The 22,979-nt window shown below is 40.2% G+C and overlaps 1 pseudogene; it reads right to left on the reverse strand.

Annotated features, from left to right (window-relative positions):
• Positions 1 to 1,679: 1,679 nt before the first annotated feature.
• LOC116749237 lies at positions 1,680 to 22,636 on the reverse strand (annotated as a pseudogene).
• Between the last annotated feature and the right edge of the window lie 343 nt (positions 22,637 to 22,979).

Raw genomic sequence — 22,979 nt, forward strand, 5'->3', positions numbered from 1 at the left:
TTAAACCTCCTGTTTCGCATACTCTGCAATTACTGCGGAGGATAAACGGGATGAGGGGGAACCAATGTGAGAATAGCTGTAGGTGTTTGGACGGGCACATGTTACTCTAATTTCCCATCAGGAGGAAGAATTAACCAAAGGCTCAGCTTGCCGCCCCGGAACCAGAATAGGGCCTGAAGCAATCCTGCGGGTTTGCCGCCAGTTCACACAAAAGCCAGTTGAAAAATGGAGCTCGGGGGCTTCCCTGGTGGCGCAGTGGTTGAGAATCTGCCTGCCAATGCAGGGGACACGGGTTCGAGCCCTGGTCTGGGGAGATCCCACATGCCACGGAGCGACTGGGCCCGTGAGCCACAACTACTGAGCCTGTGTGTCTGGAGCCTGTGCTCCGCAACAAGAGAGGCCACGACAGTGAGAGGCCCGTGCACGGCGATGAAGAGTGGCTCCCGCTCGCCGCAACTAGAGAAAGCCCTCGCACAGAAACGAAGACCCTACACAGCCAAAAAAAATAAATAAATAAATGAATTAATTTAAAAAAAAAAAAACCCAGTTGATTTTCTAATTGCCCTGATTTAAAAAAAAAAAAAAAAATGGAGCTCAGGGGCACTGCAATTCACAAACCTGCAGAGTTAAAAAGGATAACTTTCGCTGAAAAATATAGTGAGGTAAGGCAACGAAGAGGAGTTGGAACCAATGCAGAACTGCAGGAACAGGTTGCACCAATTAGATTGGAGTCTCCTTTAAAGCACAGCAAAAGCGGCCCAAGTTCGACAATGATGCAGCTGGCCAAAAAGGGCTTATGCGTTTATTCCTGAATATATTCAGGAAAAAAGACATATGCTCTTTTTGGCCAACCAAGCAAGCAGGCAATGCAAATCCCCACAACTAGAAAGTCTCTCTTCCCACCGGTCCAAAGGGCCATCCGAAAAAAAGTGTAACAACGAGAGAGGCAGGACAGGCCATGGAGAACAGGTAGCCTTGTTACCCTGATGGGCGGGATGTAAATTGCCAACAGCCACTCTGGCGAAGTGTACGGGGTTTCCTGAAACATGTAAAAAAGAGAGCTACAGAGAATAGGGCACTTCCACTCATGGGCATTTATCTTGGGCAAATTAAAGATCGACAAGACACAGCCACCCCAACATTTAGGGCTCTTCAGTTTACAAAATCCTCGACTTCGGTACACCTTAAATATCCCAGGAAAGAGAAAAATGGGTAAAGAAGTTGCGGTACTTATGTACAATGGAATGTCCCTCAGCCATGAAATCAATGTCATAAGGCCAGCAGCAGCATAATGAGTGGATTTAGGTACTATGATTCTAAGTGAAAGAAGTCACACATATAAAAGAAACTTATCATAAGATATCACTCATAGACGGAATGTAAACATGGCTACTCATGAGCTGAATTACAAAAGAGGACACAGTCACACATTTAGAAATCGAACTTATACCTGCGTAAGGGGAAAGGTGAGGTGGGGTGATGCATAAAACCAGAGTTTGAAATTAGCACAGATACCATTCCATAAACGAAATATGTAATAGACAAGACCTACTCTTTGCTCAACGAACTGGACTCAACCCCCCCCCATGCACCGCAGAGGAATATATGTGACTACTAAGAATCTTAAAACCTATGTATTGATATGTCTCCGTAAGGGAATCAAGTGTGTGTAGAGCGGCAGAAACACTGCAGTGAAAATCAGCTAAAGCCCATTATAAAAATAAATTTCAAAAAACAAAAAAACACAAAGAGAGTGAGAGAGAGAGAGAAATTCTTACAAAATTCGTCCAGGGGCTGTGATGCACCCTGGATTGACCTTAACTACCCACACAGCTGGATGAGACATAAGGCCGGACACTTGGGGCTGAGAGGATTGGTGAGGTTGGGTGAGCCAACGCAGGCCCTTTAAAGAAGTACTGCGCGCTACCCATCCCATGGGTCCCAACTCTCCAGGTTTAAGGGAATCTTCCTACAGCTAAAACATGCATGGGAAACCCAGAGGATGGTACACCGTGTGATCGGGAAAGGTTTCTAAAACGCACCTCATTTTTCCTCTCCTGGTGCTCGGGTTCGCCATTCCAGCCGCTTTATTAACAATCTCCCCATTTGGAGAGTCAGCGCCTTAAACCTCCTGTTTCATACAGTCTGCAATTAGTGCGGAGGATGAACGGGATGAGGGGGAACCAATGAGAGAATAGCTGTAGGTGTTTGGACGGGCACATGTCACTCTAATTTCCCATCATGAGAAGAATAAACCAAAGCCTCAGCCTGCAGCCCCGGAACCAGAATAGGCCCTAAAGCAATCCTGCGGTTTTGCGGCCAGCTCACAAAAATGCCAGTTGAGAAATGGAACTCAGGGGACTGCTGTTCAGAAACCTGCAGAGTTATAAAGGAGAACTACCATCAAAAAATATATTGAGGTAAGGCATAGTAGAGCATTTGAAATCGAGGGAGAATTGCAGGAAACAGGTTTCAAGAGAAAGATTGGAGTCTCCCTTAAAGCACAGGAAAAGCGGCAGAACTTCAAAAGATTGAAAGAGTGAAGAAGATTCAACCTCATCAGGGCTTTGTGGATGCTGAGCAGGGGGCTCCTGCTGGGGTAAAGTTTTAGCCTCCTCATAAAGCTCTGCATGATGAGGTTGGGCCTCCTGCTGGGATGGAGAAGTTTCAGCTTCCTCTTGGGGCTCCATAGTTTTATCTGGGCTCCCAAAAACATTCCTAGGTATGCTCTCCTCAGGTTAAATGGCATCCATAATGGGATCTAAATAATCACCCTGCAACTGTTGTTCTAGACCCTGAGTGTTTTTTTTGAAATTGGTCTGTAGTTCCAACTACAACTTTGGCAAGCCGTTGATGCTGAACTAGATCTTTCTTCAGTTTTGGGGGTGAAACCATAAACTTCATTGGTTTTGAGCTCTTACTACCTAGAGGTGGAACAAGTATTTCAAACGATTGATGATCTTCAGCCTGATCTAGACCTATGTCTTTAGTCTTACTTTTGTGTCCACAAGGCAGAAACAAGGGCTAATTCTGATCCCAGTCTAGAACTGGAACTGCCTCTGGGAGCTTTTGCACTGGAACTGCCTCTGGGAACTTTTGATATTGGGTTTGCTTGTTATTCAGATCCTGATGTGGAACAGCAAACCGATCTGGCCCTGTAGGCATCTCTCCAACCGAATCCGTGTCCGGGTATGGAACCTCCGTCTCAGTCAACTCCTGATGAGGTGGGGCCACCATCTGGACTGGAGACAAGGACATCAAGTAATTAAAGCCCCCGGCTTCTGCCAGGGATGTAAGGGCATGGGCAATTTGGGAGGGGTTCTGAGACATGTGAATACAAAGCCTCGGTCAGACGTCCGGGATTGGGGGTCACGTGCACGGGGCCCATGGCCCATTCTGGAGGCTGAACTGCCTGGACTAGAAACCACAGTCCTTGCCATGTGAGGAAAAGCCGTGGGGCACAGCCACGACACAGAGGCGCAGCTGCGACATAACTTGCGGCGGCTCCAGGGTCAATGACCCAGGCCAGTGAGGAGCCGGAGCCTCATCCTCCTTCAGAGCCAAACCTAACTGCTCTGCCAGCACCGGGATGCGGCGGCTCACGTTAGCAACCGCGGGGCCCCGGCCCCGCCTAACGTCCCACCCGTTATTTATGACATCTTTAGTTGCACCACAGTTATTAGGCTCATGCGGAGATCCAATCCGCACCACCAGAGTGGGCCTTTTTCCCAGAGTCCCCAGGGCGCAAGCCAAAAGTCAACAATTACCTCCTGCCGGGCCCTCTTCCCAACCCCGCCCTGCCCTCCCTGGCCCCAAACAATGAGGCGGGATTTGGCCTGCAGACCCGAGTGGCCCCAAACTCCAGCAGCCCAGGGGTGGAGGGGGGTTGGGAAGGATGCAGAGCTTCCCGTGGAAACCAAAGGACCTGGCATTCTGGGACATTCAAAAGTGCTAGTCCAGTTCTGGCAATCTGAACTCTTCCTCCACAATGCTGAAGTCTGAGAGACATTCTTCCTCCCTTTTGCCACACGGCTGACAAGAAAAGTAGGTGACCTGCAAAATGAGCACCAGTTAGGGTGGCAGGAGGGGAACATACCTTACAATTATGTGAAAATGTTGCCATTTCCTCCAAACTCTCAGTATTCACGTCTCATTATTCATACACCACTTTGTTATTAGGGGTCACCACTGAATCAGTGATGACTCCAGAACTTCTGTAGGAGGGGTTTGGGGCAGGTGAGCAATTCACTATGGGAAAGAGAGCCTAAAACCAAGTGAATGGCCCTTTACATTAGCGTGGGAAGACTTCCCCCATCCCAACTTGTCCCAACAGAGCCATTAATCTAGAAAAAGCTACAGTGTCACTTTTCAGAGGTCTACCCTGTGTGAACACATGGAGAAGACACTTAGAATGTTAAAGTCAGCATGATAAGTAATTTTCTTGAAATACTGTAACTAGCACGAAGTTTAATTTCTTCACAGTCCTTTTCATAATCTCTTTAATTTTACTCCTTTTTAATCGTCTGGTACACTTTTAACACCTAAACTCCAAGAGAGAAGGAGCTTCACCTTATTTCCAGTGCCTAGCACATGATGGTTTCTAAATGGAACTGATTCCAAGATTGGCCTCATTTAGGAGTGGATCTGTTGTTATAATTAGGTTTCCAGAATCTTTAGTATCAATAAGGAACCCTTTCCTCTAACATTTCATAGGAAGCTAGACTTCTTAAAGCCCAAACATGGATACGTTTCAAGTTCCCTTGACTGATTTAAATTGATTTAAAATAATTAGTTTGCACAGGAAAAAACTTTCAAATTTTTTCAGAACATAACCACCTTTTCTTTCTCTACTTTCTTCCCTTCAAAACAAACTTTGCAACATTGGGGTGAGTTAAATAATGAGAAATCTAGCTAAAAATTAAGCTCTCAATGACACGACACACATTTTTTGCTCCTTTTAAATAAAAATCCTATATGCAGTACATTAATGTTTTCTTTCAGAAATTACGTTGACAACTTAATCTGTAACTCGAGGCATCCATATAACTGTTTACAGAAAGGTTCTTTGGCAAAATATTTAACACAAGATACATATGAGATGCTGATATCTGGGTAATATACCTTACTTGAAAGGTATGAATAGTTTTTAGACAGTGTAGCATAATCACACTTAAGACCATAGTTACTTTGTTCCCAAATCCCTGCAATTCTAATTGAGGGGAGTTCTAAAAGGCCTGTGACTTCTCCTGTGTCCACAACCATAGACCTACACTGGTGGCCCTTAATCCTGCTCTCGAAACTTCAAATAAGGGGCCAGAGACAAGGTCCGGGACTTGGAGAAGTACTAGAAATTCCCTACCTCAAAAGCACTTTCAGAGTTTCACCTTTTCCTAAGGAAGACAGAGATGAGTAGATATGCTGAAGTCTTCCACATCCTGCTGGTTGTTTTGAATTATGGCTATACTGGCCGTGTACCCCTTGAGCTTTTATCTCCACATACTTGAATTAAATCCTGTAGTTCCTCTTCGGTTCTAGCATCAGTGACATCTTCACAGGGTCTCTATGCCACAGCTGTTTTACCACTTTCTGTAATAAAGTTAACAAGAATCAATTCAGAAGTTTTCTTGTTCTAAAACTTCCTGTATACAACGGTAGCACCGAATAATTAGACATTCTTTTGACTTCTAAAAGCAGAAAATAAGAGCATTTTCCTAGAAGTTCCCTCATCTGACACGTCAGTTTTTATTATAATTATATGTGAAAACATATATAAGAAGTATCAACTTTGGTTCAAAAACTTTATGATCTTAGAAATAAGAACTAAGGAGTAAGGACATAGAAATTAAAAGCCGTGGAAACAAAAATGTTCAATCACAATACAATTAAATAGGAAGGCATTAGGTGGGGGTCAAAGTGAGTTCAAACCTGGGAGAGATACCACTGGACTATAACAGATACTTCCTATTAGAAGCAAGGCAAGTGCCTACTCCCTGGGACCAAAATTCTACCAGATACAATGAACAAAGCTTTGGAGACAGAGCAGACAGACAGAGCATTTGAACACTCTACTGGCAGAAACTGGCCCATGTACCCTTTGGGCAATACAGCTTTCCTCAAGGCAAACTAGAGCCACCAGGCTTTTTGGTCTAAGGGGTTTTGTGTACATATAAGGAGTACCTTGGCATACTAGGCACAAACAACCCAATCATTTAGTTTGGTTCTTAAAGGTTGTTACCCAGAGTTGACAGCAGATGGAGATTGTGCCTGATGACCAGGGAAGTCAAACTTCACTGGAAGGACTGCCAGGCTGGAAGGCCAAGTCCAATCCTGGGCCAACTCTTACAAGCCAACAAGGTCGCTGACAACTTACCTAGGATTTCTCAGTCTCTAAGCCTGCAGGGCTGTGAAGCAGGGGAGCAATTCTGTTCCCGGAATCTACTAATCATAAAGTTTCCTTTGGGCACAGCCTGTGACATTCTCACCGCTGTATAACTGGATAGGGAACACAATCAACGCTATTCAATAGCATAACCGGTTTCAAGGCTCACAAAAACTTAGCCGATTATTATATAAGAATCATATTCACCCAATACATCAGAAATAAACACTTCAACAAGAAAACAATGGTAATAATAATAGTCAATATATTCTGTCTGCTTACTATGTTTCACGCATAGTTCTAAGCTTTTTATATTCATCACCTCATTTACTCTTACAATATCCCCCATTTCGTGGTAAGCTGAATTACTAACCCTACATACAGATAAAGAAATTGCAGCTTAGAGATATTAAATACCTTCAAATGTCTCTGGCTAGAAAAACCTAAAATTGCAACAACAACAGCAACAAAATCTAAGAGACAATGTTAGGACTCAAACACAGGTGTCCAAGGCTTATAATCACTACCCTATTCTGTATGAGAAGCAAGCAATTGAGGAAGAACTGGATCAAACACTTTCTCTATGAACTGAGGCCAGTCATTCTACATCTAAACACTGGGGACAATAATATGTGCTGTCGTTCTTCTCATAAATGCCACAAAGAACAAATGTAAGACTGCTGCTGTGAAAGCATATGGTGAATGAAAGAATATGTAATGTTTTGGATAACCATTATTTTCATCCAATTAACTTTTCAAATAAGTTTATTTGCTCACTGAAACTGAAGCACTTCAATGACAATCAAAAAGGTCTTACCTAAAACCACATTCAGCAATTTCTGGAATGCATCTGTCATAACTTTCTGAATAGCAAGCTTCTGGGTTATCTTCCTTCTCATACGGAATGATAATGACCCTAAATCCAACCAAAACAGATGAATTTAAAATGCCTATATGAATAACTGATTTCTAGGTTATATGTTTAAACCTAAAAATGCATCTGTGATTCTTAGATCATTACCTCAGTGATTAAGGGCAGGCACAACACTGGGGTACGGTAAATGTCTCTGTTGTAGGTATACCCTGGCATGGCATATTTTTACAGCTCCGATCTATTCTGGAAGTTCCTAAAATACTACACGGGAAATGCAAACCAAGAACGTGGCACAAATCTCACATTACTCACAGATTTCAAATGGACAAGCTGAGGCTACATTGCTACAGACACTGCTCTCCTCTGCATCAAGGGCTGGACTCATACAGTGAGATAGATTTGGTTGTAGTGCAGATGATCTGGACTCTACTCAACCATCACCCACTCAGGTGGGTGGTGGAGCCTCCTCCACTCCATTCGTTAACAGCCCTGCCTCTGACTTAAAACCCTAAGCCCAAATGCCATGGATTCTAGGAAAAACCTCAGTATCAATCGGAATCCCCTTTCTTGGGATCTACATTTATTTCTCCGCTCAGGCCATTCTATAGGAGGCAAAGGACTGAACATTTGCACATGAGTTTATTTCAGTCTTCAAACAATGATTTTTTGGGGATAACTGAAGGCCAGAAGACGTGTATTTCAAGGATTATTTTAGCACAAAACAAATTATTAACCAAAAAAATAATAACTAATTTTCCCTCCTCCTAAGCTTCTTGGCAGGCAGCGAGTTCTAAAACTCTAAAGTTTAAGGTGTTCTCAGGTATTGCCTAAGATAAAAACCTATATTATCGGGCAGAACAATTCTGCCCAGGGCTTTACTTGCTTAGAAAGGTGATGATGTATCTGAAAAGTTGAGTTTCAGAATGAAAGGAAAAAAGAGAAATCCCGCTGCCTCACCTCCCCACACACACACACACACATACTGGAAAACAGACCTTCCTCCAACTTATCCAAAGGTTCCTCAGCCATGCCAACTCAGGGACTCCTGCAATTGTGGGAGGGCAACACCACCTCTAAAGCACAGAAGAACTTCAGGCTTTGCTTCTGAAGTAGTGTCACAATATCTTAATTTTCCCTTTCTTCAAGGTTAGAAAGATCCTGAAGCTGTTAGGATTTTGAATTAAAGGCTAGACTTCAACATATTCTGTTGTTAGAAATAAAAACTAAACTCCAGCAATCCCAGGTAATAGTTTAGGTATGCTATCCCTTCAAAATCAACTGAGACTTGCAAATGAATGACTAGATATGGACAACTATTTTTTATGATATACCATACAAATACTGGAGAAAATTATGGACACCACCATTCAAGTCATTGAGTTTATCACTAATTCTAAGTGGCAGGCCAATGCTCAGATACTTCCATGTGGAAGCCTCCCACATCTCCTCACCATAGCCCTGTTCTATTCTTCTCTCTAAAGTCTAGGAATTCAATGTTGAAAGGAGTCTAGTTAGTCAAAGAAAGTCTACAGAGTTTACCTTGATGATCCTTTTTGACCACCCACGGAAACCAAAGTTGTAATTTGCCAATTCTTGGCATCTGGAGCTGTTTAGGGCAAGCGTATTATGTTGAACCGCCTTATGTCTGGTGCCGAGACGAACCTAAAGACATAAAAGACCTAAAAATATCACCACCCTACATAGAGACTTATTTTGGATATACCTGAGATTTATCAATACCAATTTTATAGAGTGGTTGTGAAGATTAAGTAGGACATTTTAAGCAATGAGTTCACAGTGAGCCCTAAATAAATGTTATTTATTATTTTTAAGTCAGTACTTTTCTGCATCATTTCCAGGGCCCCTGATTAACCAGAAAGTTCCCTGACATCCGGTCGAAAGCGATGATGAAAGCATCCAAGGAAGCCCAGCAAAAGCCTATTATGGGGCTGGGGGTAAGCAAAGGAATGGACTGTCTCATCCTGTAGAGCTCCTGCTTTAGAATATGACCTGAATAGGAGACAAGATGGACCTGCCACTGAATTAGGACCTTAATCTGTAGCACCCCCTCCCCAATTTACTAACCCTGTTAGAAGAGGGAATATGTATACCTTTATAAATGTAAATGAAGCAACGAAAAGAATTAGAGGTTCATCTGCATTAACAAGCTTCTTTGAGAGTGCAAATATTTCCAGTCTTATACTCTCTAAATAACTTACATATTACTGTGGATTTTTTACATCACTATTTCTTTCTTAAAGGTCCATTTCCATTTTGAACAGGGTGTAGTATATAAATTTAGTCATAAAAATTCAAATAATACAAATAAAGTCAAAGCATTGTTAATTCTTTATTGATTTGTTTCTGCATCTTCCTCAGTCACTAGTTTATGAGCTCCTTAAGTGCCTGAAGGAACCATATATTATTCTTTCCTTGTTACCAGAAAGAAGAATACATATTGGCATATAATAGAGGAGTGATGGTCTGTTGACTGAGTGAAGGAATGAGTACATAAGAAAATGAAATTACTTTCTCCAACTGAAGGTGCCTGCAGGGAAGGAGAAATGAAGACTAATATTTAAATGTTGAGTGTCATATGGGAGGCTATGTCCTGTGTGGTGAGTCATAATGGAGCCGTCCTGGACAATTAGGAGTCTTCAGAAGGGCTCTGAGCCACTGGGTAGTAGAGACAGTTGACATCTGGGATAACCTTGCCACAGTTCTTGCTGGCAAACCTTTCCCTTCGTGCTACTGAGAAAAACTCAGATACATTAGGCCTTTCCTTCATTTTATGTTAAGATGTTATTCTCTTTTCTGTATTTATAAAAAACACAGGGGAAAAAGATAGAAAGATACCTGCCAATGAATAAGAGAACACATAATTGGAACTTCCGTGTTGGTGCAGTGGTTAAGATTCCGTTATCCCAATGCAGGGGGCCCAGGTTCAATCCCCGGTCAGGGAACTAGGTCTCACATGCATGCTGCAACTAAGAGTTCGCACGTCACATTTAAGAAGCCTGCAAGCCTCAAATAAAGGAGTCTGCCTGCTGCAAATGGGGAGCCCACATGCCACAACTGGGGAGCCCTTGAGCCGCAACTAAGGAGCCCGCCTGCTGCAACTGAGACCCGGTGCAACCAAATAAATAAATAAATAAATAAAATTGAAAAAGAACCCATAAGTAAAGTAGGGAAAAATTTCGGGCTTGTGGGTAGTAAACTAAGGCTCTGCATTAAATAAAGAAATCTAATACGAATGCCCTTTCCTCTCAACTCTATTGTGACTTGGAGAACATTTTCTTCATTATGCTATCAGTGACAGGCTTTATGCTGTGAAAATCTCACAACCTATGCTTATGAAATGGTCTTAATGTCCAATATAAGAAAAGAACTCATTACTCACAACTGATACCAAGTAACTGTTTCATAATCTTTCCAGGACCATCTGTAATATCTGAGTGGTACGTGAAATAGTTGCAGGGTCCGCAAATTAAAGAATGTCTGACACAAAATCATTTCAATCCCAGGGACTACAGCCAGGATTGAAGAAGGTGTTAAACAGCGTAAAGAAGTGGGAGGTAGTGTACCTGGAGTCACATCTGAGGAGAGTTCTCAGATTCAATAAAGCTGAAATCAGTGAGTAAAGAAATATGGGTGAGAAGAGGCAGCAAGGTCAGTAGGAAGTAGCTAGAGCAAGAAGCCAACCAGAGAAGACATACAATTATAAAGGGAAAGGTCTGGGAAATCTAAGCCTCACTCACTTATTCAGAGGAATTGAAAAGGTCCTTAACATAATGAAATGTTAATTCTGGGGAAGTAAAATTGGATGGCATGTTAATATGGAATAAGGTTTCTACAATGCATTAAAGAATATTTAACCATTTTCTGGAATCTGAAGTGAGTTCTTAATAGGCAGTTTGAAAGTGATGATGATGATGAAGCCTCCTTTATCTTACATCTGACAAAAGTTTGTCAAGCTCGGGACTTTGCTGTTGGCACACTGGTTAAGAGTCTGGGTGCCAATGCAGGGGACAAGGATTCGATCTTTGTCCACGAAGATCCCACACGCCGCAGAGCAACTAATCCCGTGTGCCACAACTACTGAGCCTGTGCTCTAGAGCCCGTGAGGCACAACTACTGAAGCCCACGTGCCTAGAACCCGTGCTCTGCAACAAGAGAGGCCGTCGCGATGAGAAGCCCACGCACCACAACGAAGAGCAAACTCTGCTCGCCGCAAATACAGAAAGCTGGCGCGCAGCAACAAGACCCAACGCAGCCAAAAATAAATAAATAAATTTATTAATTAATTAAAAAAATTTTTTGTCAACCTCACACATTTGAAATCCACATAAATGTATATATAAGGAAGATTCTTGTGAAGATTTCTTAAATTAAGGGGCAGCATAAAATGACATGGGGTTTAACATCAGTTAAGTTAGGGTTTGGCCTCTAGTTTCCACATTTACTGTCATGAACCTTAAGTAAGTCACTTAACCATCCTGAGTTTGAGTTTATTCATCTAAAATAAAAGAAAGAAACAACTGGGGAACTGGGGGATCAGTGGAGCAGTGCATGTGAGAGCATTCTGTACACCACAGTGCTGTACAAACGCTAGCGATTTTTTTTCCCCCCCTGGGATCTTAGTTCCCAGACCAGGGATTCAACCCGGGCCTTCAGCAGTGAAAGTGCAGAGTCCTAACCACTGGACCACCAGGGATTTCCAGATGGCCTATTAGTTTTAAATTCAGCACTTCATCCCAGTAGAGCGAGGAATTCCACATTTAGACCCACCTTCACTGGAGATGTGTGAAAAAGCTGCTTCTGGTCACATGCCTTTTGGGCTCTGTGGGCATCCCTTGCTGAATAAAACTTGATGATGGCAGAGAACCCAGGACCGCCCACTGCTGAGTTTGTGAAGACTCGGGCCGAATACAGAAGTCCAAACTGGAGAAGACTGTAAACAGAGAATGCTTTAGGGTGGTCTCACACTACAAAAGTGCAGTAAATTTCAGGCCCAGGAAACCAAATCGCCCATTCCCTTATATTCCCCCAGCCCTTTGCCACAGGTAACTGTGGTGAGCCTGCTACTCCAAACACTTCTCATTTCATGAACAAGTTCCCTCTGAAATCCTAAGCTTTGAGAAGCATTAGGAGGCAATGCCTTCTGTTGGGGACTAACTCTCAAAAATCTATGGGGGTGAGCTGACTGCTCAGGTCGTCTCTAGAACTAAGATTCCTCTCAGCGGAGACCACAGGCAGATGAGGTACTGAAGCAGTACCCCGGGGCGCCCAGTTACTGGGGCGCAGGGCAGCTTCTTCCACCCTTCCCTCCGCTCCGGCACGGCTCAATTGCAAAGCCTCGGGGGTGGGTCCAGAGCTCAGCTCCCACACCAGCAAGGTTTTGTCACCCCCGATGGGAACCGCAAAAAGTACCAATTGCACCAACCCACCGTCACCGCACGTGCGCTGCTCGGGGCGCAAGCGGACTACGCATGCACACGCGCATGCGCACTCTTTAAATACTTAGTGCCAATAAATCTAATATATAGAAAAAGAGCTGAAAGCCCCTGAGTGTTTTGTGGATAGAAAAGCGTGAGATTCAGAGCAAGTTCAGAGCTTGACAGCCAAAGAATAAACTAGCTCTCCATTCCATTAGAAGTGCTAGGTAGCAGCTTCTGGTTATGGAACCCGAAACTCTCAGGCTCCAAAGAGGACATAAAACAGCATCCCTTGTACTCTTTATAAAATTGCAGAAACAAACAAAATAAACAAAAATATATTTACACCTGTCCTATAAGACAAATGGTACTTGAGACCTAATGTATATAAAATCAGTTTACAAACTGTGAGGCACTATATCAATAAGTTCTCATTTGCAGAGAGCACAGCATAGGATATGTGGCCATTAATGTTAATTCCCTTCCCCCTTCCATTCCTTTCTCTTGCTCCTTTATGTATGCGGATCAGTTACATTATTAAGTTGACAATGTAACTGAGCTATTATTAGCTTAATAATGTAACCAAGAATCTGATTTTTAGCAAGGGGGTAGTTCTTAGAAACTTAGGGAGCTGGAACTCTGAAAGTATGAATTGAAATAATGCAATTACATCATGAATTTAAAATTTTATCATCATTGATTAAAAATAAAAATATTAAATAACTGAAAATTTATTATTCCACAATTTAGACTCACCACAACGTGTGACGTCTGTCAGGCATTCACTGTCACAACGCAGCTTGACTGTCTTTCAGACAACCTCAATGGTATTTTTAAATTGGCAGAGGCAGCAGGCCATACGGCTAGGTAAGATCCTATAAATGGAAACACAGGTAATTAAATTCGTGGTAAAAGAGTTACTTGAGTAGGTAGAAGAGGTAGGCCAAGGCCACCACAGACCAGTGCAAAAAGGAGTTCTTGGGGCGTATGGACTGCAGAACTGGATAGGGGCCGGTTGGCCAATTGCTGCTCTTGACTGTTGTAAATAAATATAGAGGAGGAGAGAGGTGCCCAACAGAATGATTAAGATGGCAGTAGATATGGTATACCTAGAAAAAAGGGAATATGGATTAGAATTGGGTGACACTGATCTGTAGTTTAAATCCGAAGTATCTCTTTCCAACCCGAAAGCCTCACTTTGGGTTGAGAGTACACAGGAAGAAGGCAGACTTCTAAGAAGAGTCTGAATAAGACCGCACCTTCTGGAGTCCCTTTCTCAGGTCCTATTTGTGAGTAGTAATATATTAGAAATTATTCTAGTAATAGAAAAGCATCGTGTGGTTAAACAATAACAGAGGTCGCTTTGGCCAAATCTGGACAAAAGGAACATTCCAAAGAATAACACTATCATTATAATAAGTTATAACATAGTTAATTTTAAAAAAAGCACACGAGTTCATAATGATACTCAAAATGAAAGTGGGGGAGCTCTTCATTATAGAATAATGTCAGCTAATAAATGGAAAAGGAAAGATAGAATTAGGAAAGTGTCATTTGGCAACTATCAATGTAATAATCGATTCAGACAAGGATTATCATTGATGCACATTTGGGTGAAGAAGTGTTTGAAAGTAGGATCTTCACTGATCCCAAACTTTCACCCCACATATTATTTTTCAATTACCAAGGGGAAAAATAACTTTACAATGGAGAGATTTGGAAGATACCACCTTAATCAAGTGATCAAACTTAGCACTGGGCCACCTGAAGTGATGAAGTATGAAGATTACATCACCTATATAGTATTCTTCCCCAAAAAGTTTACTTTGAATCTAATGAGGAAACGGACAAATCCAGATTGTTGGGCAATTTATAAGACAACTGGCTTAGACTCTTCAAAATTTCCAATGTCATAAAACACCAAGAAAAAAAATAGCAGGGAAATATTGTAGCTTAAAAGAAACAAAGACAAGACATGCAATGCCTAATCTTATTTGGACCCTGTATCAAAGCAAAACACACTTAAAGAATGTTATCGGATTCTGGCCAAGATGAAGTAACAAGGACCAATTTAACCTTGCCCCTGAAGCAATGAAAAAATCAGACAGAACATATGAAAAAACACTTTTCAAGAAACTGGACCTCAGGCAATAAACTTCAGTAATCCTCATGAGGTGGGAAATAAATGAAGTGATCCCTATAATTGCCCTAATTTACTTCTCTGAGAGTTTCCAGGTCATGGTACAGGGAAGAGAAGTCCAGGCAGAGACTGGTGGACTCCCTGACTGATGAAATGGAGCTGACAGTCTGGGAAAACCAAGGTAACTAGAGTTCAAAAAGCAGAGTATCAGAGACAAAAGAAGTGCACAGACAAAGAAGTCTGGAGATATGCAGAGGGATCTCTTGAGAATTCAACAAAGTATTTGTCAGTACATTTGTGTGAGGAATTACTTGATGCCAGGAAAAGGACCACATGAAAGGATTAAGAATAACTGGATATCACACAGGGTTGTAGGAATAGTACCTGTTCTTACAAGTCAGACTGGAAAACCTCATGATACTCAGAAAAGACTTGTCTCAGTAGTTGCAAATAATGCACGCCAGACTAAAGGCTACTTGGACTCCTACCCAACGAATCTTAAAAGCTAGACCTAAAAGAATAAAATTGTTTTGAGTAACTTAATTCCACCCAAAACAAATCCCAAGCATTTTACCAGAATTTAAATATATATATCACACAAGAAACTAAAACTCACAATATCTGGGATCATATGAAAAATTGCCAAGCATGCAAAGAAGTAGGAAAATATGCCCCATAGTGAGGAGAAAAGGCAATCAATCAGAACTAACCCATAATCTATACAGATGTTAGAATTCGCAGAAAAGAACATTTAAAAAGTTATTATACCTGAAGTAAAGTTATTATAACTGTATTTCATATGTGAAAAAACCTAGACTAAAAACTGAAAATGTTAAGTACTGGCATGGAAAAGGTAAAACAGACCAAAATTGAGCTTCTAGAGATTAAAAGCAATGTCTAAATGAAAAAGATATTGAAAGGTTAATGGCTGATTAGACACTGCAGAAGAAAGGGTCACTGAACATTAAGGCATAGTAATAGAAACTATCCAAAATGAAACAAAAAGAGTAACAAAACTAAACAACAACAAAACTTAATAGAGCATCAGTGAGCTGTGCAACAACTTCAAGTGACCTAATACATGTGTACTTAAGAGTCCATGAAGGAGAGGAGAAATGAAAAAATTTGAAGAAATAATAGCCAAAATGTTTCCAAAATGGTAAACACTATAAAGCCACAAAGTCAAGAAGATCAATGAACTTTAAGCATAAGAAACATGGACAAAACTACACCAATGCACAAAAAATAATCAAATTGCTCAAAACCAGCAGTAAAGAGAAAAATTTAAAAGCAGCAAGAGGAAAAAACTATACACTACATACAGAGGAACAAATATCAATGACAGCAGAATTTTTGTTGGAAACAATGTAAATGAGAACACAGTGAAATAACATCTTTAAAGTAGTGAATTGAATTCTATCAAGCTAGAATTCTATACCCAAATATGTCAAAACAAAAGCAAAATAAAGACTGTCTCAGACATCCAAAGCTGAAAGAATTCATTACTAGTAGACTTTCACTTTAAGAAATGTTAAAAGAAGTATTTTCAAGCAGAAGAAAAATGACATCAGATTGGAATATGGATCTACATAAAAGATTAAGAATATAGGAACAGGGACTTCCCTGGTTGTTCAGTGTTTAAAAATCTGCCTGCCAATGCAGGGGACATGGGTTCGATCCCTGTTCCGGGAAGATCCCACATGCCACGGAGCAACTAAGCCTGTACCTCACAACTACTAAGCCTGCACTCTAGAGCCTGTGTGACACAACTACTGAAGCCCATGCACCTAGAGCCTGTGCTCTGCAACAAGAGAAGACATCCAGTGAGAAGCGGGTGCACTGCAACGAAGAGTAGGCCCTGCTTGCCGCAACTGGAGAAAGCCCAGAAGAAGCAAAAAAGACCCAACGCTGCAAAAAAATAAATTAAAAAAATACTTAAAAAATTTTTTAAAGGATTTTAGTCATTCAATATATGTCTCCGAACACAATGGAAATAAATTAGAAGTTAACAAATCTGAAAAAGCTCCAAATATTTGGAAACTAAACAACACACTTCTGAGTAACTTTGTGGTCAAAGAAGAAATCAAAAGGGAAATCAGAAACTATTTTGAACTCACTGAAACTGAAAACATAGTATGTCAACATGTGGGATATTGCTAAATCTGTACTCAACTCCCTCAGCTTCCACCTTAATCTGGGAAAACGAGAGCAAGTTAATCACAGAGTAAGAGAAGAAAGAACACAATAAAGATCAAGGTAGAAATAAATAAAATGGAAAACAGAAAAATACTATGGATATGAAAAGGATAATAAGAAAATAAATAGAATATACCAATAAATTCAAGATGAAATGGACAAGTTCCTTGAAAGACAAGCACTACTAAAGTTTTTCAAGAATATAGATACTAGGGCTTCCCTGGTGGTGCAGCGTTTGAGAGTCCGCCTGCCGATGCAGGGGACATGGGTTCGTGCCCCCGTCTGTGAAGATCCCACATGCTGCGGAGTGGCTGGGCCCGTGAGCCATGGCCGTTGAGCCTGCGCGTCCGGAGCCTGTGCTCTGCAATGGGAGAGGCCACAACAGTGAGAGGCCCGCGTACCGCCAAAAAAAAAAAAAAAAAAAAAAAAAGAATACAGCTATTAAAGAAATTGGATGTGCAGTTTAGAACCTTCCAACAAAGAAAGCTTCAAGTCCAGGTGGCTTAACTGATAAATTCTACCAAACATTTAAGGAATAAAATAATGTCAATTCTACACAAACTCTACCAGAAAGTTGAAGAGAAGGGCACATTTCCCAACTTATTTATAAGGCCAACTTTCACCATATCAAGATTAGACAATGACATTGCAAGAAAACTACAGACCAGTATCTCTCATGAACACAGAGGCAAAAATTCTTAACAAAATTTTAGCATATCAAATCCAGTATTATATAAAAAGATGATACATCATGTCCAATTGGGTTTATCTCAAGAATGAAAGGTTGGTTTAATATCTGAAAATCAATTTACCAAACTTAGTACACTAAAAAAGAAAAATCAGGACATCTCTGGTGGGGCAGTGGTCAAGAATCCACCTGCCAGTGCAGGGGACATGGGTTTCAGCCCTGGTCCGGGAAGATCCCACATGCCACGGAGCAACTAAGCCCGTGCGCCACAACTAATGAACCTGTGCTCTAGAGCCTTCCATCCAACTTCCATCCAACTACTGAGCCCATGTGCCACAACTAGTGAAATCCATTCACCAAGAGTTTGTGCCCTGCAACAAGAGAAGCCACCGCAATGAGAAGCCTGCATACTGCAATGAAGAGTAGTCCCTGCTCGCCACAACTAGAGAAAGCCCGCATGCAGCAATGAAGACCCAAAGCAGGCAAAAATAAATAAACAAATTAAGAAAAGAAAAGAAGGGAAAAATGACATAATCATTGCAATAGATGCAGGAAAACAATGAAAAGAATCTAACATCCATTCCTGATTAAAGAGAAAAACAGCCCTCAGTAGACTAGGAATGGAAGGAGACTTGCTCAACCTGATAAATGACTTCTACAAAACACCAAACATCATATTTAATGGTGAAGGACAAAGTACTTTCTCTCCAGGATCAGGACAAAAGCAATGATCCTGATCTCCAGGATCATTACTTCTATTTGACACTGCACTGAAGGTTCTAGCCAGTGCAATAGGGCAACAAAAAATAAGCCATATTCAGAATGGAAAGGAAGAAGTAGAACTATCTTTATTTGCAGATAACATGATTATGTAGAAAACCTGATAGAATCTACAAAATTGCTACTGGAACTAATAAATGAGTTTATCAAGTTTGCAGGGTACAAGATGAACATACAAAAAGATTAATTTATCTCAACAAACAATCAGAGATCAAACTTTTAAAATACTACTTATATTAGAATCAAACATATAAAATACTTAGAATAAATCTGATAAAATATGTAACAGACTTGCACACTGAAAACTGTAAAATATTGCTGTGGGAAATTAAGGAAGACCTAAATAAATGGAGAGATATAATGTATTCATGGATCTGAAGATTCAATATTGATATCAATTCTCCCCAAATTGATTTATAGATCAAAATCCCAGTAGGCTTTTCTGTAGAAATAGGCAAGCTAATTCTAAATTTTATCTGGAAATAAAATTCAGAATAACTAAAACAACGTTGAAAAATAACAAAGTTGAAGAACAGTAACTGATTTCAAGGCTTATGAAGCTACACTTTGAAGACATTGTGATAGTAGTGTAAAGATACACAAAAAATCAAAGGAACAGAAAAGAAAGTTCAGAAGTACAGAGAGGTGGACAACTGACTTTCAGGTTCAAAGGCATTTGAGAGGAGAAACAATAGTCTTTTCAATAAATGATGCTGGAACAACTGAATATCCAGGTTCAAAACAAAAAAAAACAACTTCCATCCAAACCATATACAGAAATGAACTCAAATTGGTTCAAAGGTCTAAATGTATAACATAAAACTATAAAACTTCTAGAGCAAAACAAGTGAAAAATTTTATGGCCTTGAGTTAGGCAAGATTTCTTAGATACAACACCAAAAGCATAATCCGTAAAAGAAAAAAATAGATAAATTAGCCACCATCAAAATTAAGAATTTCTGCCCTACAAAAGACACTACAGAGAGAATGAAAAGATGAGTCCCAGAATGGGAGAAAATACTTAGCAACTTACACATTGGATAAAGGACTAATTTCAAGAATATATAAAGAACTCTCAAAACTCCAGAAAAATATAGATAAAAGATTCAAAGATATACATATGGAAAATAAGCATATGAAAAGATGTTTGACATGATGAATCATTAGGGATGCTAGAGTGAGAAAAAATTGCACACCTATTAAACTATCTAAAATTAAAAATACTGAGCATAGCAAGTGTTGGCCGCAACGTGCAGAAGATGTAACTCTCATACACTGCTGGTAGAGATGTAAAATGATCAAGCCACTATGGAAAATAGGTATTTTTTAAAAACTTAAACATACACTTACCAATGATCCAGCCATTCTACTTGCAGGTATTTACCCAAGAGAAATGGAAATATATATCCATACAATGACTTGTACACAAATATTCATAGCAACTTTATCTGTAATAGACAAAGACTGAAACAACTCACTTGTCCATCAATGGTGAATAGATAAATTGGGGTACATCCGTATAATGGAATACTATTCAACAACAAACAGAAATGAATACTGATATATACAAAAATATGGATGAAGATTAAAATAATCATGCTGAGCTTAGAAGCCAGTCAGAAAAAAGTATACACTGCATGATTCCATTTACATAAAATTCTAGAAAAGGCAAACAGAAAGCACATCAATGGTTGCATGGCGACTGGAAAGGGCAAGGAACGATTGGAAGCAATAATTACAAAGAAACGTTAAGAAACTTTCTGAGGTGATGGACATTTTGATTTTGGTGATGTCTTCATGGTGTGTATGTATGTGTGTGTGTGAACACAGATTACTGTATGTCAATTATACCTCAAAAAGCTGTTAATAGAAATGATATTATATGAGAGAGAATTGGGGAAAATTGAACAGCAACTCTTTATTAGGTAATATTATTGTGCAGGAATTTAATTTCTTCAATACTGTGTGTTAACAGTATTGTAGTTACATAACGAAATAAATTTTTTTTTTTTTTTTGCCGTACGCGGGCCTCTCACTGTTGTGTCCTCTCCCGTTGTGGCGCACAGGCTCAAGATGCGCAGGCCCAGCGGCCATGGCTCACTGGCCCAGCCGCTCCGCGGCATGTGGGATCTTCCCGGACCGGGGCACGAACCCGCCTCCCCTGCATCGGCAGGCGGACTCTCAGCCACTGCGCCACCAGGGAAGCCCCGGGAAATAATTTTTAATATCCAGAGAGGAGGACATCTAGCTGATAAGAGAGGGATCACAATTGTGGCAGATGCTGTGGGAGGCTGAGGAAGATGAGGCTAGAGCAGTGAACAATGTGTGATGGCGTGGTGAAGACAGTCATTTGTCAGCTGACCTGACAAAGACGGTTGGAACAGACTGCTAAATGCAGGGTTCTTTCCGCATACTAATCTCATGCAATCCCCTCAACTAGCCTTGGCACAACAAAAACTTTCTATTAGTTTGCCATACTGGAGGGGCGATGGCACAATTTAAGGTGAAGTAAGTTGTGTAATGAACTGTCACAATAGGGTCCTACAGAAATAGATTTTTTTTTAACGGAAAAAAAAAAAGAAACTTGACCCTTCCCTCAAAACATATATGAAAATTAACTCAAAATGAATCATAGACCTAAATGGAACTATACAACTTCCGGAAGAAAACAGAGGAGAAAATCTTTATGATTTTGGATTACACAATGGGGTCTCAGAAAAAGATCTCTTAGATAAGACACAAAAAAGCACAAACCATCTAAGAAAAATTGCTAAGGGCCTTCCCTGGTGGTTAAGACTCCCAGTTCCCAATGCAGGGGGCCCATGTTCGATCCCTGGTCAGGGAAGTAGTTCCCACATGCATGCCGCAACTAAGAGTTCACATGCCACAACTAAGAAGACCATGAGCCGCAACTAAGGAGTCCACCTGCTGCAACTAAGACCCAGCACAACCAAATAAATAAATTAAATAAATATGAAAAAAATTGCTAAATTAGAGTTCATCAAACATTTAAAACTTCTAGTATTCAGAGACACTTTAATACAATGAAGATAAGTCACAATCTGGGAGAAGATATTTACTAAACACATCTCTGAAAGAAAGGACTTTTTCCATTGCTTTTTATATAAAGCCCTCTTAAAACTCAATATAAATATCCAATTAAAAATGGATTTAAAAAAAAAATGGATTTTAACAGACACTTCATTTAAAAAGATACTTGCACATGAATAGATACTCAACATCATCAGCTATTACAGAAATGCAAAATGTGGCAAAAACCACGAGATGCAACTACACACCTACTAGAAAGGCTAAATTTGTTTTAAAAACAAATATAATGATCAGGTGATGATGTGGATCAACTGCAACTCTCATAGACTGCTAGTGGGAAACCAAAATGGCACAGGCACTTTAGAAAACAGTTTAGCAGTTTCTTAAAAAGTTAAATATGCACTTAGCATATGATGATGCAATCCAACCCTTAGGTATTTTACCCCAAAGAAATGGAAACATATGCTCGCACAAAACATATGTTCACACACACATGTGAGTGTTTTCAGAGGCTTTGTTCATAATAGCCAGAAAACTAGAAAAAACTCAAATGTTCATCAGTCACTGAATGCGTAAACAAACTGTGTCTCCACACAAGTAGAATACTACTCAGCAATAAAAAGAATGAACTACTGACAGGTGCAACAGAACAGATGAATCTCCAAAGAGACTGGTAAGTGAAAGAAGCCAAAAACAAACGGCTACATACCACATGATTTCAGTTATAAGATATTCTGGAAAAGGCAACATTATACGGACAAAAATCAGATTGTTGGTTGACAGGGGCTGGTAGTGGGAGGAGGACGGATTGACTACAAAGGGACATGAGGGGTCTTTTGGGATTTCAGAAGATTTCTTTACCTCAAATGTGGTGGCTACAGAATTATAAGTTTGTCAAAACACATCACAAGGTATATTTATAAATAGTGAATTTTGTGAAATGAAAATTATACATAAATAAACCTGACTTAAGAAAATAATAAAAGAAAACTAAAGAAAAACAATTGAGTGAAAATAAATTAAGAAAAATCAATTTACAGTTTTTCCAATTCAAGGGTCATCATGAGGATGCTTTCAATAGTTGTGACACTTGTGTTGTTCCCATGTCTCTGAAGCAGAAGCCCAAACATGCATGATATAAAACCCAAAGACAAAAATTCTACACTTAAAAAGATACTTAACATGTGATTACTTCAATTCTGGCTTCTTACTTGCCATAGATGATAATTCCAAAAAGCTCTTATTGAAGAAATTTAAATTTGCATCATCAAATGAATGACCTTGGTGCTGAACAGCACAATCATTGTTTATTATCCTAACTTTTCATTTTCAATTGCATCTACCTCTTTGATCACTCTTTTTAATAAAATAATGTACCCCTTATCCCTTTTTGCTTTCTGGGATAAATAATATTCCTACATGCATCTACATCTTCA

The sequence above is a fragment of the Phocoena sinus genome, chromosome 2 (assembly GCF_008692025.1).
Source record: "Phocoena sinus isolate mPhoSin1 chromosome 2, mPhoSin1.pri, whole genome shotgun sequence".
Taxonomy (NCBI): domain Eukaryota; kingdom Metazoa; phylum Chordata; class Mammalia; order Artiodactyla; family Phocoenidae; genus Phocoena; species Phocoena sinus.